This window comes from Antechinus flavipes, chromosome 2 (assembly GCF_016432865.1).
Source record: "Antechinus flavipes isolate AdamAnt ecotype Samford, QLD, Australia chromosome 2, AdamAnt_v2, whole genome shotgun sequence".
NCBI lineage: Eukaryota > Metazoa > Chordata > Mammalia > Dasyuromorphia > Dasyuridae > Antechinus > Antechinus flavipes.
In genome coordinates, this window is record NC_067399.1 from 259,024,629 (window position 1) to 259,038,209 (window position 13,581).

Below are 13,581 nucleotides of genomic sequence, written 5' to 3' on the forward strand. Positions count from 1 at the left end.
GGATGGGAATCTGAATATGATGGGGCAGAAATCTGTCTGGGACTAGTGCTACTAAGTATGAAAAATCCAAGCATTCTTGACTAAGAATAGTTTCCTAGGCAGGTCTATGTGGGCCCAAGTTAGTAGGTTCGCATCCAAAAGAGAAAGGAATAAGAGAGAGCCTTGGGATCAGCAACAGTTTTATAACAGTCATAAGATAATCATCAATCAATAAACATTTATTAAGTACTTACAGTGCACCAGGCAACTGTGCTTAGCATTAGAATACAGGGGCTGGGAGGTGGGGGGTGTGGAGGGGGGGAGACAAAAACAGTCCCCACATTCAAATGGCTAGCATTTATATAAGACTTTAAGTTTTACAAAGTGGTTATCCTTCTTGATCCTTTCAACAATCCTATGTTATATACCACAAATTACTATTACCGTTCATAAATGGGGAAATTGAGACTTAAAGAGATTTTGACAACAGAGGCAAGACTAAAACTCAGATTTCTGTGGATACCAAATCCATCATTCTTTACAATATATGCCCTTAGAATCTGGAGGTGGCAGAGATTTTTATTTTATTTTAATAGTATTCTATTTTTCTAATACATGCAAACATAGTTTTCAACATTCACCTATGCAAAATCTTATGTTGACGGAAGAGATTTTAATGATAAATAATAATAATAGTCAGAGGGAAGCAGCATGATTGGTTTAAGAGAAATCACTGGGCCAGTTTAGATTGGATGGGGGAGGGATTGGGAGATCATTCGTTGTCAAGATAATTCCTGCACTCTGCTGCAGCATTCATTCCATCCCTTTGGGTGGGCCACTTAATCTCTAGACTTGTTTCTTCATCTATAAAACAAAGGGTCCACATTCTTTTTTTTTTTTTTTAATAACTTTTAATTGACAGAACCCATGCCAGGGTAATTTTTTACATTATCCCTTACACTCACTTCTGTTCCGATTTTTCCTCTCCCTCCCTCCACCCCCTCCCCCAGATGGCAATCAGTCCTATATATGTTAGATATGTTGCAGTATATCCTAGATACAGTATATGTGTGCAGAACCGAACAGTTCTCTTGTTGCACAGGGAGAATTGGATTCAGAAGGTAGAAATAACCTGGGAAGAAAAACAAAAATGCAAACAGTTTACATTCATTTCAAAGGGTCCACATTCTTAAGTGATCTCCAAGATACCTCCCAATTTTAAGTTGTGTAACATTCTTATTCTTTCTTTACCATTAGTTTTTCCCTGAGCAGGCCCTCCTACTGTCCGAGCTGTAGCCCTGAGAAGGTCATCCATCATTCTGTGGGATGTGGAATCACTAAGAAGAAAGAGGATGCCTTTGAGGCATTTTTCATGATCCTTCAACCCCACAATCACTAATTTGAGTGGCTACTGTTAAGTTGCTATATTCCCACAGATATTATTTTGAGTGGCAATGGTATTGCTCTAAGTTCCTGGATTTCTCCAACACCAGAGGGCTCCATTCTACACACCATAAGTCCAGACAAATTTAGCAATATGTCTAGAAAACTAGGTCCTGAAATCAGGGCTTCCTTATGTTTAATCTTTCCTCTTCCTGTTGTCCTTTCACTACATCTCAATTCATCCTGTTCTGAACAGCAAAGATTAGCCACTGATTTCTGTAGATTAGAGTTTGGGAGGGTGGTTTTTTCTTTTCTCTGAAAAATCTGGTTCCTTCAGCACAAGTCTTAGCTAAGTACTGTGAAGATCTAACTCCCTGGGTATGTGATCATAGAAAAACCTTCTGCATCTGTGTTCTCATTCATAACAAGGACGAAAAAGAATTGCCTCTCTGTCTGTCACCTGGAATGTCACAAGAATAAAATGAAGTCATAAAAGGGGGAGATCCTACCCAAAAAATGTTAAAGGTGCTTTTAAGTATGAGAATTTGTTTCAAGTTCCTTAATTACCTCTTTTTTTTTTTTTCCATTGGACCTTCTTTCAATTTTCCACAATTGGGTCCAGCATTGGAATCTTGTATCTGCAACAGGGTGTGTGAAGCTAATTTGGATTGAAAGATAACTCTCAGATAGAGTTCCTCCACCAAAATATATGTATGTGTGTGTGTGTATATATATATATATATATACACACACACACACATACACATATTCATATTCACAACACATTTTAATGTTTAATCTGCGTTTTTTAACATTCTCTTTATTCCTTAGGCTACATGATCGACAAAATAATAAACCAAGCTCTGATTTGTAGTGTTTGGTGATTTCTAAGATGTAAATGCTCTCACTGAAAAAGTAACAACAATCAACCCTCTGAGTCTGTACAAGCAGGTTCCAGCATACTCCTGAGTCAGGGAAAGGGACCCTGTTTTCTGGAGAACCACTTCCAGATCAGTTATAACAACAGGAGTAGATTCTCCAACCTGGGGGTCACCTAGTTAGCACATATCTGACGCTGGATTTGCACTCAGGAAGAAGAGTCTTCCTGACTCCAGGTCTAATACTCTATGTACCACCTAGTTGCTCCAGTGATTAAAAAGACCTTAGTTCAAACCAGCTTCAGCTACTTACTAGCTGTGTGACCCTGGGTAAGGCACTTAAACCAGTTTGCCTCAGTTTCCTTAACTGTAAAATGAGTTGAAAAAGTAGTAAAGCACTAAAGTATTTTGCTTTTTTGAGCAATTGAGCAAACCTGAGACAACTGAACAACTTCTTGACTCTAGGTCTAGCATTCTGTCCACTGTACCACCTAGCTGCCCATCTGGCTAGCATCTGAATGGTAGCTTTCTGAGTAGAGAGATGGGGATTGATGCAAGAAATGGAAGCAGAATTGACAAGACTTGATAAACTGACTGGCTATAAGGGTTGAGAGAGAGTGAAAATCTGAGGATAATCTTGAGATTGGGAATATAAGTGAATGGAAGGATTGTAGGATCTTGGACAGAAAGAGGGAACTTAAGAAGAAGGGAGGTTTTAGGAGAAAGATAATGACTTACATTCAAAGTGTGTGTGTTATATATACAACATGGCTAAAGTAAGATGTCCAGCAGAGAGTTGGTGATACAGGACTGAGGTTTAGGAGAGAAATGGGAGCTTTTGGTGGCATCTGCACGGAGATGACAATTGAATTCAAAGGATCAAAAGAGCATAATGGAAAGAGCAAAAATAAGCCCGTGATGTAAACCCATGAGGGGGAGTTTAGAAACAAAGAATGATCCAGCAAAAGAGACCAAGAAGCAGCGGTCCATCAGTGGAGAACTATGGGGGAAGCACATCATAGAAGCTAAGAGAGGAGATAATATACAGAAGGAAGTGCAGTGGGCAACGACTTTGGAATAGATGGATGAGGCCAGAGTGTGGCAGGCTTTGAACAAGAATAGAGGAGTTTCAAGTTGGTTTGGTAGGCCATTTCAGGTTCTTGATCAGAAGAGTCAGATAGTATGCACATACATTTGTTATTGGGATCATCTCAAAGGGGGGAGGGAATGAGAAGATACCACAAAACATATTTAAGGAAGTAATCTGTTTACCATGAGCAACCAGGGCAGAAAAGACATCCCCTGAAGGCAAAGTACAGCTCACAGTATATATATATTAAGGAGGAAGAGCACCTTCCTACCTGGGGTTAAGCCTAGGGGGAGGTGTTATAGGATTATAGACTGATTATGCATCTCCTGCAAGTCTTAGATCTTTATGAATTCTAGTGCAGGAAGTTGCCTCCTCCTTTAGTCCTTGTGTGTGTCATTGAGAGAGAAGGAGATTGATGCAAGAAATGGATGCAGAATTGGGTATAGGTTGAGAAAGAGTGAAAGTCTGAGGCTCAGTGTGATGATACCCCGGATAGCCCTGAGTACTGCTGACAATCATCCCGGTGGGCCTGGGAGTAGTACGGCATGAAGATCCCCAAATTCTCCCAGGTAGCTACAGGTGTCTGCTCAGCTACCTTGGTCCCAGTTGCTATACAGAGGGAAAACAGCAGAGGGCCCAGTGCCAAGTCTGGACGTGCAGCCGCTGCTTACCAAGTTGGCACTTGAGTCACCAGCTGAAAATGTGTCATTGATTGTCAGAGGGCCCAACCCCGGGAAGTCAGCCTGCTGGAGCTGGAAGGCAAGGAGCGCTGGGGTGACTGGGGGTGAGGCTGGCACAGGGAATGAGAGGCTCTATTCTCTGGCAAGCCCTGAAGGCTCTTCCTTCTGACTCTTACTCAGAGCTGTCAGCTTTCCCAAATGCACACTTGTGGGGGAGGGTTATTGTTCAGTCATGTCCCACTATTTGTGGCCACATTTCCCTTTTTCTTAGCAAAGATACTGAGCAGGCTTGCTATTTCTTTTTGTAGCTCATTTTACAGATGAAAAACCGAGGCAAGCAGGTGAAGTGACTTGCCCAGGGTCACACAACCACGACATGTGTCTGAAGACATAAGGCCCAGCACTCTCTTCACTGCAGCACCCAATGTGGGCCTCGGGAGCAGGCGTGATTTTGAGAATGCTGCTTTGGTTTTCCATTGTTGTGAGAGGCAAGGTTTATCAAAGGAAGGCCCAGAGACATTTATCCACTATCATCAGGCATGTGTATTTTCTACCTAAATATCACTGCTTGTTTCACGCAAGTCTAGTCATCTAAGGTTTACTTGTGGGAGGAAAAGACTTCCACTGCTGATGGTGAAGAACTGACTATAGGATCAGGTACTAGAGATGATCTAGGGCAGCCAGGTCATGGAGTGGATAGAATAGCAGGACTGGAGCTAGGAAGAACTAATTTCAAATGCCCTTCAGACACTTTCTGTGTGTACCTGTTTGCTCTTAATTCCTTAACTTTAAAATGAACTGGAGAAGGAAATGGTAAACCACATCAGGATTTTTGCCAAGAAAACTCCAAATGGGCTCAGGAAGAGTTGGACACAAATGAACACTAACAACAACTAATAATGATCTGGCATTGTTCGTAATGTTCACATCATGAGAAATCACAAACTTGATTGCTTGTAATATTTATGTTCGTGGAAACTGAGTGGCTGCCCATCATTTTGAGGGAATGCTGAATAAATGATGGTATATAAATGTAATGGAATACTAAAAGAAATGAAGACCTGGCTGATTTCAGAAAAGCCTGGAAAGACTTGCATGAACTGATACTGAGTGAAGTGAGCAGAATGGAGAGAACATTGTGCACAACAAGTATGATTAACTGTGATGGACTTGGCTCTTTTCAACAATGAGGTGATTCAAGTCAATTCCAATAGACTTAGGATGGAAAATGCCATCCAGATCCAGAGAGGGAACTATAGAGACAATGTGGATCAAAATAGTCTTCATTTTTGTTGTGTTGTTGTGTATTTGCTTAATTTTTTTCTTTCTATAGTTTTTGAGCTGACTTTTCTTGCACAACTTGACAAATATGGAAATATGTTTAAAAGAATTGCACAATCTAACCTATATTAGATTTTTTGCTATCTTGGGGAGAAGGGAAGGAAGGAGAAAAGTCTGGAACACAAAGTTTTAGGAAAATGAATGTTGAAAACTATCTTTACAAGTATTTGAAAAAATATTATTTAAAAATTATGTTTGATAATATTAATAGTTTCATGGGTCACCCAAACCCAAAACAAAACAGGGGTCAAACAACCACCTTTGCTCCTTAAAGTGTTCTGAACAAATTTAAAATATAATGGGGAAATACTTAACAAAATAAATTTAAAATGCAATAGAACATATATAATGTTAATATGTGAATTTTAACCCAATTTGCAGTTATAGGCATCCTTCTGTCTGATTTACTGACCCATTTCTTTTTGAATTTGCTTTACATCACTACATTACATTTTTTATTAAAGCTTTTTATTTTCAAAACATATGCATGTTCTTTCTATTGTTTTCTATTGTTTGCTTGCATTTTTGTTTTTCTTCCTGGGTTATTTTTACCTTTCTAAATCCGATTTTTCTTGTGCAACAAGAGAACTGTATAAATATGTATTTAACATATACTTTAACATTTTTAACATGTATGGGACTTCCTGCCATCTAGGGGAGGGGATGGGGGGAAGGAGGGGAAAAGTTGGAACAGAAGTGTTTGCAAGGATCAATGTTGAAAAATTACCCATGCATGTTTTGTCAATAAAAAGCTATAATAATAATAATAAAAAAGATAAGCATAGACAATCTCATCTTACCTTTTGCAGAGATAAAGGTTCACATACATTGCACTTTGCATAAACTTAAGATATTTTTAATATATTGAGTTATGCTTCTTTTTTCTTTCTTTTTTTTTTTTTTTTGTTGTTGTTAAAAATACAAATTGTTATGTCAAAATGGGTCCCTGGAAGAAAAGGAGAAGAAATATTGAGGAAAACTATGATGATCTATGAAACAAAAGATATCAATAAAAACACTTTTAAAATATTAAAAAAAAAAACATATGCACGGGTTTTTTCAACATTGACCCTTGCAAAAACTTTTGCTCCAACTTTTCCCCTCCTTCCCTCCACTACCTCTCTTACATGGCAGGTAGTACCATATATGTTAAACACATTAAAGTACATGTTAAATACAATATATGTATACATATTTTTACAGTTCACTTGTTGCACAAGAAAAATCCGATTTAGAAAGAAGGTAAAAATAACCTGGGAAGAAAAACAAAAATGCAACAAACAATAACAGAAAGAGTGGAAATATTATATTGTGGTTCATACTCATTTCCCAGTGTTCTTTTGCTGGATGTAGCTAGCTGATTCTGTTCATCACTGATCAATTGGAACTGATTTGAAGCTCTCATTGTTGGAGATAGACACTTCCATCAGAATTGATATCAGATAGTATTGTTGTATAATGATCTCCTAGTTCTGCTTCCTTCACTTAGCATCAGTTCATGAAGGTCTCTTCAGACCTCTCCAAAATCAACTTGTTGGTCGTTTCTTATAGAACAATAATATTCCATAACATTCATATACAATAATTTATTCAGCCAGCCTCCAGTTGATGAACATCCATTCAGTTTTCAGTTTCTAGCCACTACAAAAAGGGCTGCCACAAACATTTTTGCACATGTGGGTCCCTTTCCCTCCTTTAAGATCTCTTTGGAATATAAGCCCAGTAGAAACACTGCTGGGTCAAAGGATATGCACAGTTTGATAACTTTTTGAGCATAGTTCCAAATTGCTCTCCAGAATGGTTGGATCCGTTCACAACTCTACCAACAATGTACAAATCCCACATCCCCTCCAACATTCGTCATTATCTTTTCCTGTCATCTTAGCCAATGGATAATTTTCAACATTCACTTTTGCAAAACCTTGTGTTCCAAATTCTTCCCTCCCTCAACCCCCTCCTCTAGATGGCAAGTAATTCAATATATGTTAAACAAGTACAATTCTTCTATACATATTTCCACCACTACTTACTTAAAAAAATAAATTTAATTGATATCTTTGATTTTTTTACATCGCTATAATTTCCCCCAGCATGACCTTCACTTCCAAGCTGACAATATATTTTTTCAGTTTTTTAATTTAATAATAGCTTTTAGTTTTTCAAAATTATGTAAAGATAGTTTTCAACCTTCACCCCTGCAAAATCTTGTATTTCAAATTTTTCTCTATCCTTCCTCTCCCCTGGACAGCAAGCAATAGGTTAAACATGTGCAATTCTTCTAAACATATTTCCACTTTATCATGCTGAACAAGAAAAGTCAGCTCAAAAAGGGGGAAAAAATGAGAGAAAAAAACGAGCAAGCAAACAATCACAAAGATGAAAATCCAATGTTGTAATCCACATTCAGTCTCCATAGTCCTCTCTCTGGATGCAGATGGCTCTCCATCATAAATCTGGCCTGAATCTCCTCATTAATGAAAAGAGCCAACTATATCACAATTGATTATCACATAATCTTCTTGTTTCAGCAATATATATTTTTGTTTTATTTTTATTGTTTTGTTATTTTTTTTTAAAGCTTTTTATTTACAAAGCATATGCATGGGTAAGTTTTCAATACTGACCTTGCAAAACCTTGTGTTCCATATTTTCCCCTCCTTTCTCCACCTCCTCCCATAGATAGCAGGTAATTCAATACATGTTAAATATGTTAAAATATATGTTAAATCCAATTTATGTATACATATATATATATATTTATACAGTTAACTTCAGCAATATATTTTTAAAGACTTTTAAAAAAATCAGCATTACTGATCAATACATCAAAAAAGACTGAAAATATGTTCATGGGTCTGGTAGAGAACTCCAAGTCTCTTCTTTTCCTTTAAGATTCCCAATGAGAAGAAGAGATGAAGTGTAGTCCAGTAGGAGGAAATGGAGGCTAATTGATTTGTTGTCCTTGACCTAGAGAGCAGATTTTAAATCAGAATTCTGCTCAATGTATCACTTCCTCCTGATTGCAGAGAAAAGGAAGCATGAGCTTAAGCTCTCGCTTAGATGGTAAGGAAAGAGAATAGAAGAACAATTGGTGTGAAATTACTGAAGGGTCCCTGGTTTCCCTGACTTCCTGGGAGCCAGGCAAAGCTTTCATGGCAGGTTTATTGGTCAGGTCTTTTGAGGCCAGGTGGTGGCAGGGCCTTGTCTATCAGCCCCTACCCCCCTCCCACTCTCCCCTGCAGGGATGAGAAGGTAACTAACCCTCCCAAGGGGAGCTCCTTCCTTTTAGTAAACAGAGCTACTGTTGTGGCTTCCATAGCAAATCAACAATTGACTGCTATGGTTACAAGAATGCTGCAAGCCCAGACCCAAACCCTTAGTGACAGAAGCTTAATGCTGGGTTTAATCCAACCCCTGATGAAAGGGCTGTTTATATTACTCCCCTTATTATTGGCTTGTGGGTCCTGGATTTAAATAAATTCTTGCTATCTAGAACTTTTCATTTGGGATTTTATTTTCTCAAGTCCTGTCAGTTGTGTGTATCTCCTCAGGCTACACGGTCCCTGCTCTCAGGAGGCCTAGCTAAATGGCCAAATGGGTAATTTTGATAAGAAGTCACTGCCCCACCCTTTACCTAAGAAGGTCTCTAATCTTAGGAGATGAGCTAAAACCTTCTTTCCATTAAATTGCCAGAAGAATGGGATATAGAAGTGACCTCCCTTAAAATCTCCTAATAGACCTTAGAGTCCTCCATTTTGCCTGGTTTAGTGCCAAATGCATTGGATTTTAAGTCACTTTGGGATGTCAAATCTAGTTTTTCTACTTCATACTTGTCAGACTAGGGGAGAATTATTAGACCTGAGACTTATTCTCCTCATCTATAAATTGTATATTGATATAAATATACAATCTATATTATGTAATCTATATAAATAAAGAGGCAGCTATGTAGAATATAGTAGATAGAACACTGGAACTGGAGTCAGGAAGAACTGAGTTCAAATCTAGCCTCGGGCACTTATAAGCCATGTGATCCCGTCATTTAACCTTTCTCTCCCTCAGTTTCCTCAAATGTAAAATAGATTTAATAGTGATAGAATAACACCCACTTCCTGGGGTAATTGAGTTAATATTACAAATATTTGTAACTCAATATTTGTAAAGTATTTAGCACAGTGCTTGGCACATAGAGGGCACTTAGTGCTCCCTTCCTTCCTCTTGGCCTTTCCTTCCTATCTCCCTTTCTCCATCCTTTCTTCCTCCCTCCTTTCTTTCCTTCCTTCCCCCTTCTTTTCCTCTTTACTTCCCTCCTTTCCTCCCCTCCTCTTTTCTGTAAAATAAAAAGATTGAGCCAGATGATCCTTAAAACCCCTTCCAGCTCTAAAATTCTAAGATTCCAGGTTAAAGGAAGCCATGCATTCTACACATTCTACGCAGGAATCTTGTTTCCCTATCAGTTCTCCTCAGCATAGTAAGGTTCTAATATAGTAAAAACTAGACTGTTCATGAATTGTCCCAGGGCCAGAGTTGTAGAGCAAGGAAGGAAAATCTCTATCACCAGCTTAGCAGTATTTACTTAGCTTCTGTCAATCCAATCTAGGAAAGGATGTAATATACTCAATCTCTACAGAAAGAAATTTAAGATTTCTAGTTTTGTCTTCACAAGTGTGTAAATGCAAGGGAAGTTATGATAAAAGTATTTGAAGAGAGCTGCTGCTTTTTGAATGACCTGTTACAATTTAAGATTGCTCTGACCTCTTCACTTATCTGACCTTTTCTCTCTCCATTTTTTTTTAAATTAATTATCTCCCTGCAATCTCTCCCTTGGTTTGATCTCTCTGCTTCATGTCTCTCCCTATATCAATTCATCATCCACACTGCCTCAAAAGGGATTTTCCTGCTGTACAATTTGATTATGTCCCTCTCTACCCCCCATCTTAATAAACTCCAGGTTTCCTATTACTTCTAGGATCAAAAATAAACTCTTGTTTGGCATTTAAAGTCCTGAACAACCTCGACCCTTTCTCCCTCTCCAATCTTACTATTTATCAGTCCCCTCCAAAGTCTTGAAGATCCATTTATAATGTCTTACTCTGCATTCTCCCACCCCTGTGCCTTCACCCTAGCTAACCATCATGCTTGCTCTGCCTCCTGGTCTCATGTTTCCTCAGGATTCAGTGTCTGCAGAAGGCATTTTTCTTTTTCTGTTAGCCACCTATGCTTCCCTATGTATGTATATATACATGTGTGTGTGCCTACATACATATATACATATGTATACATAGATATATATGCACATATATATATATATATCTTTCCCATTAGAATGCATCATTTAGTCCAACTCCCTAAATCCTAATTTTACAGATGAAGCTAAGGTCCATACAGGTTAATGGATTCAAAGTCACACCAGCAGGTAATAGCAGACCTATGATAGGAATACACGTCTTCTAATATCCAAATCCAAAGATTTCCCCACTACGTCATAGCTCCTCCCCCTTACCTCTACCTCTATTCCTCAATTTTCAAAAATGCACCACAGATTTTATTCCAGAGATGGGGATGTAGGGTAGGGGGGAAGACAGGAAGGACAGAGAGCTGGGAGCAGTGGGATGATGGTATAGAATCCTCTTGTGTCCTCTTCAGATCTTCCCAAGATCTTCATATTTTTGCATAGGAAGCCTAATGCTGCAGTGGCTGTTTCAGAGGCGTATGCCCTTCTCATGCTTCTTCCTAGTCTTAGTGCAAGACTTGTGAAAAAAGTCCTGGAATTTCTGAAAAGTTATGGGTCTAATTCTGGTTGATGAAACACAAGATCTAAGAGTACTTTCTCAAATCATTTCCTTCTATTAGGCAGGCCTCAATCTGTCTCACCTTGACCATCTCACAGGCAGCATATACCCAAGAGCAAAATCTCTTCCCTTCCCCCCCCCCCCCCCCCCATGCAGCAAGGTTGGTCTGGCATTAGAATATATCAGAAATCATCATTTCTGAGACAGGTTCTATCTCCTTGCTCCTCCCTCCTTGCTCTTGCCTACAGCAGTGTGTATGTAAAGGACTGGATACCCATCACCTGAATGTAAATTATTTAGCATCTATATGCTGAGTCACTCTCCAGAGGACAAATATTGTCCAAATAAATAATTAATTTAGCTAGCTGCAGTCCATTCCCAAGGTTGGTGCTGAATCTGGAATACTAATTGCATTTCTTGTCAACTGTTCCAGAATAGTACTCTCTAAAGATATAACACAGCCCTTTGTCCATGGTAGGTGCACAAATTTCATTTATGTTTCAGTTTCATTCCCTCTAGGCAAAAAGAAACAGAGAAACATATATCTAGGGGATTATTTGACCCTAAAATCCTTAGATGGAGTTGAAAAGAAAAATGCAAGGAATGAGCCAACCTTTCAATGGACAACAGCAGGATTCTGAAGTTGTTTAATAGTTTTTCTTGATCCTTCTTTCTTCTGCTTTTCTCAACCCACCCAGCTTTGTGTACTCCACAGAAACCTGAAGGTACCAAGGTAACAGAAACCAAGCCAACAAGCTGCATAGTCTATACAGACATGGGAAAAGAAAGGCTCTCTGACCACCATGAACAGCCCAGCTAGAAATGCCCAAAGCAGCAGTTCCAAGTCTAGACTGGAATTTTGGTGTGATTTGCAAATAAGCTAAACAACCAGTTTCTCCATTTCTCTTCCTGCAAAACAGGCAAAATAGTATTCTCAAGCAGTAGGGAATGTAAGATTTTTCTCAATTAGGGAGCTAGGCAAATGATATATTGAAAAAGTGTATTGATAAAATAAAAACCAGAGCAATAATCCATCTGTAAAGTTGACTCCTGGATTCTTCAGGCCAAGTTACAAATCCACTGCTATAAAGAGGAGGCAGGAGCTGCCTAATTTCTCAGCGCCTCCTTTGAACTTCAGGTTCTTATACTTCCCTTTTGCACCCATTCAATTTGTGTAATGGTTACCTCCCTACTATATACAAACTTTGTTTATCTTTGGATTTCTCTTGGCCTCTAGCACAGAATGTGCAGCTTAATTTTAAGCTGGCATCAGCCACTTTGGCTCCTCAAAAGGTGTAGAGGAACAGGAAGTTTCTTAAACTCGGTGACATTGGTGGGGTAGGTGGGAATTCCAATTTGTATCTCTTATTGAGAGGTAGTTAAAAATAGCTTTCTGCAGAGGCTAGGCGACCATGGCCTAGTCCATTACAGCACCGTTTTAAAGACCTGTATAATGTGCTGATGATGGGAGTGGGGCGGGGGTGAAACCACGCTTTGTATCGGATGCTGCTAGTCTGGAACTAGGAATGTCAAAACCCCTCCAGAAATTTTCTTCTCTAGCTATCTTTACGAGGTGGGAGACTGGAGGGCGGGGTGAAGGTGCAAGCCCGGAGCCTCCCCGCACCCGGGCTTTTTATTCTGTGCCATGGGTGAAAGGGAGGTTGGCTTAGACAGCTTCTGGAATCCCTTTCTCGGTTTAGGTGTCCTTGTATGCAGCCCACTTCTAGAGTGTGGTGCGCGCGCGCGGGTGCGTGTGTATGTGCTCGCGCGCGCAAAGTGCAGAAAACCAAGAAATTATAACTTTTGGAAAACAAGAGGGTTTTTTTGTTTGTTTCTGTTTTTGAACAGTGGGGCTAAAAACACTCTCAGTTCTAATTTTATAGTCTGCTTGAATCCCCGCAAGGGGCATTAAGGATGCAGGGGCCCACTATCAAGTTGCCCACGCCACCCACCTGCCACCTGAGCTGTGTCGCTAAAGAAGCTTTACGCTTCTTTCAAGGGAATGGAAAAGCTGAGGAACACTCTCATTTTTTTCCCAGGCCTTCGTTCCAACTAGGGTTCTGACGCTTCTCGGACCCCCAGGAATCTTCCAACACCTCAGGCCAAATCCAGGCGAAGAACACCCGCCGTCGCTCCCGAGCTAGGCCAATCTCTGGCTCAAAGGCAGTCTCCCCCCGCCTCCGGTTGCCCTGGGCCACGCGACTCTACACAAACAGTCTCCAAGAGGGGCGCGGCCTCGGCCACCGTCTCCGGAGGAGCCTCTGGGACCCTGAAACAGAGCCCCCGCCCCCCACAAGAACCCAGCACCCGCCCGCTCCACCCTTCGGCGCGCCTCCCGCTGCAGTGCGGCGGTTACTAAGACGCTAGCCACTATCAACCAATAGCATGAGGCTTTCGGCTGCCTCGCCTGAGTCGGCCAATGAAAAAATAAATCAATC

At 40.0% G+C, this 13,581-nt stretch overlaps 1 long non-coding RNA gene across 1 annotated transcript; it reads right to left on the minus strand.

Annotated features, from left to right (window-relative positions):
* Positions 1 to 711: 711 nt before the first annotated feature.
* Positions 712 to 11,934, minus strand: LOC127549089 (uncharacterized). Its single transcript, XR_007950518.1, has 3 exons — positions 11,757 to 11,934; positions 6,152 to 6,297; positions 712 to 1,111 (listed from the first exon to the last, which is right to left on the minus strand). It is a non-coding gene; the product is annotated as an uncharacterized LOC127549089 (long non-coding RNA).
* Positions 11,935 to 13,581: the final 1,647 nt, after the last annotated feature.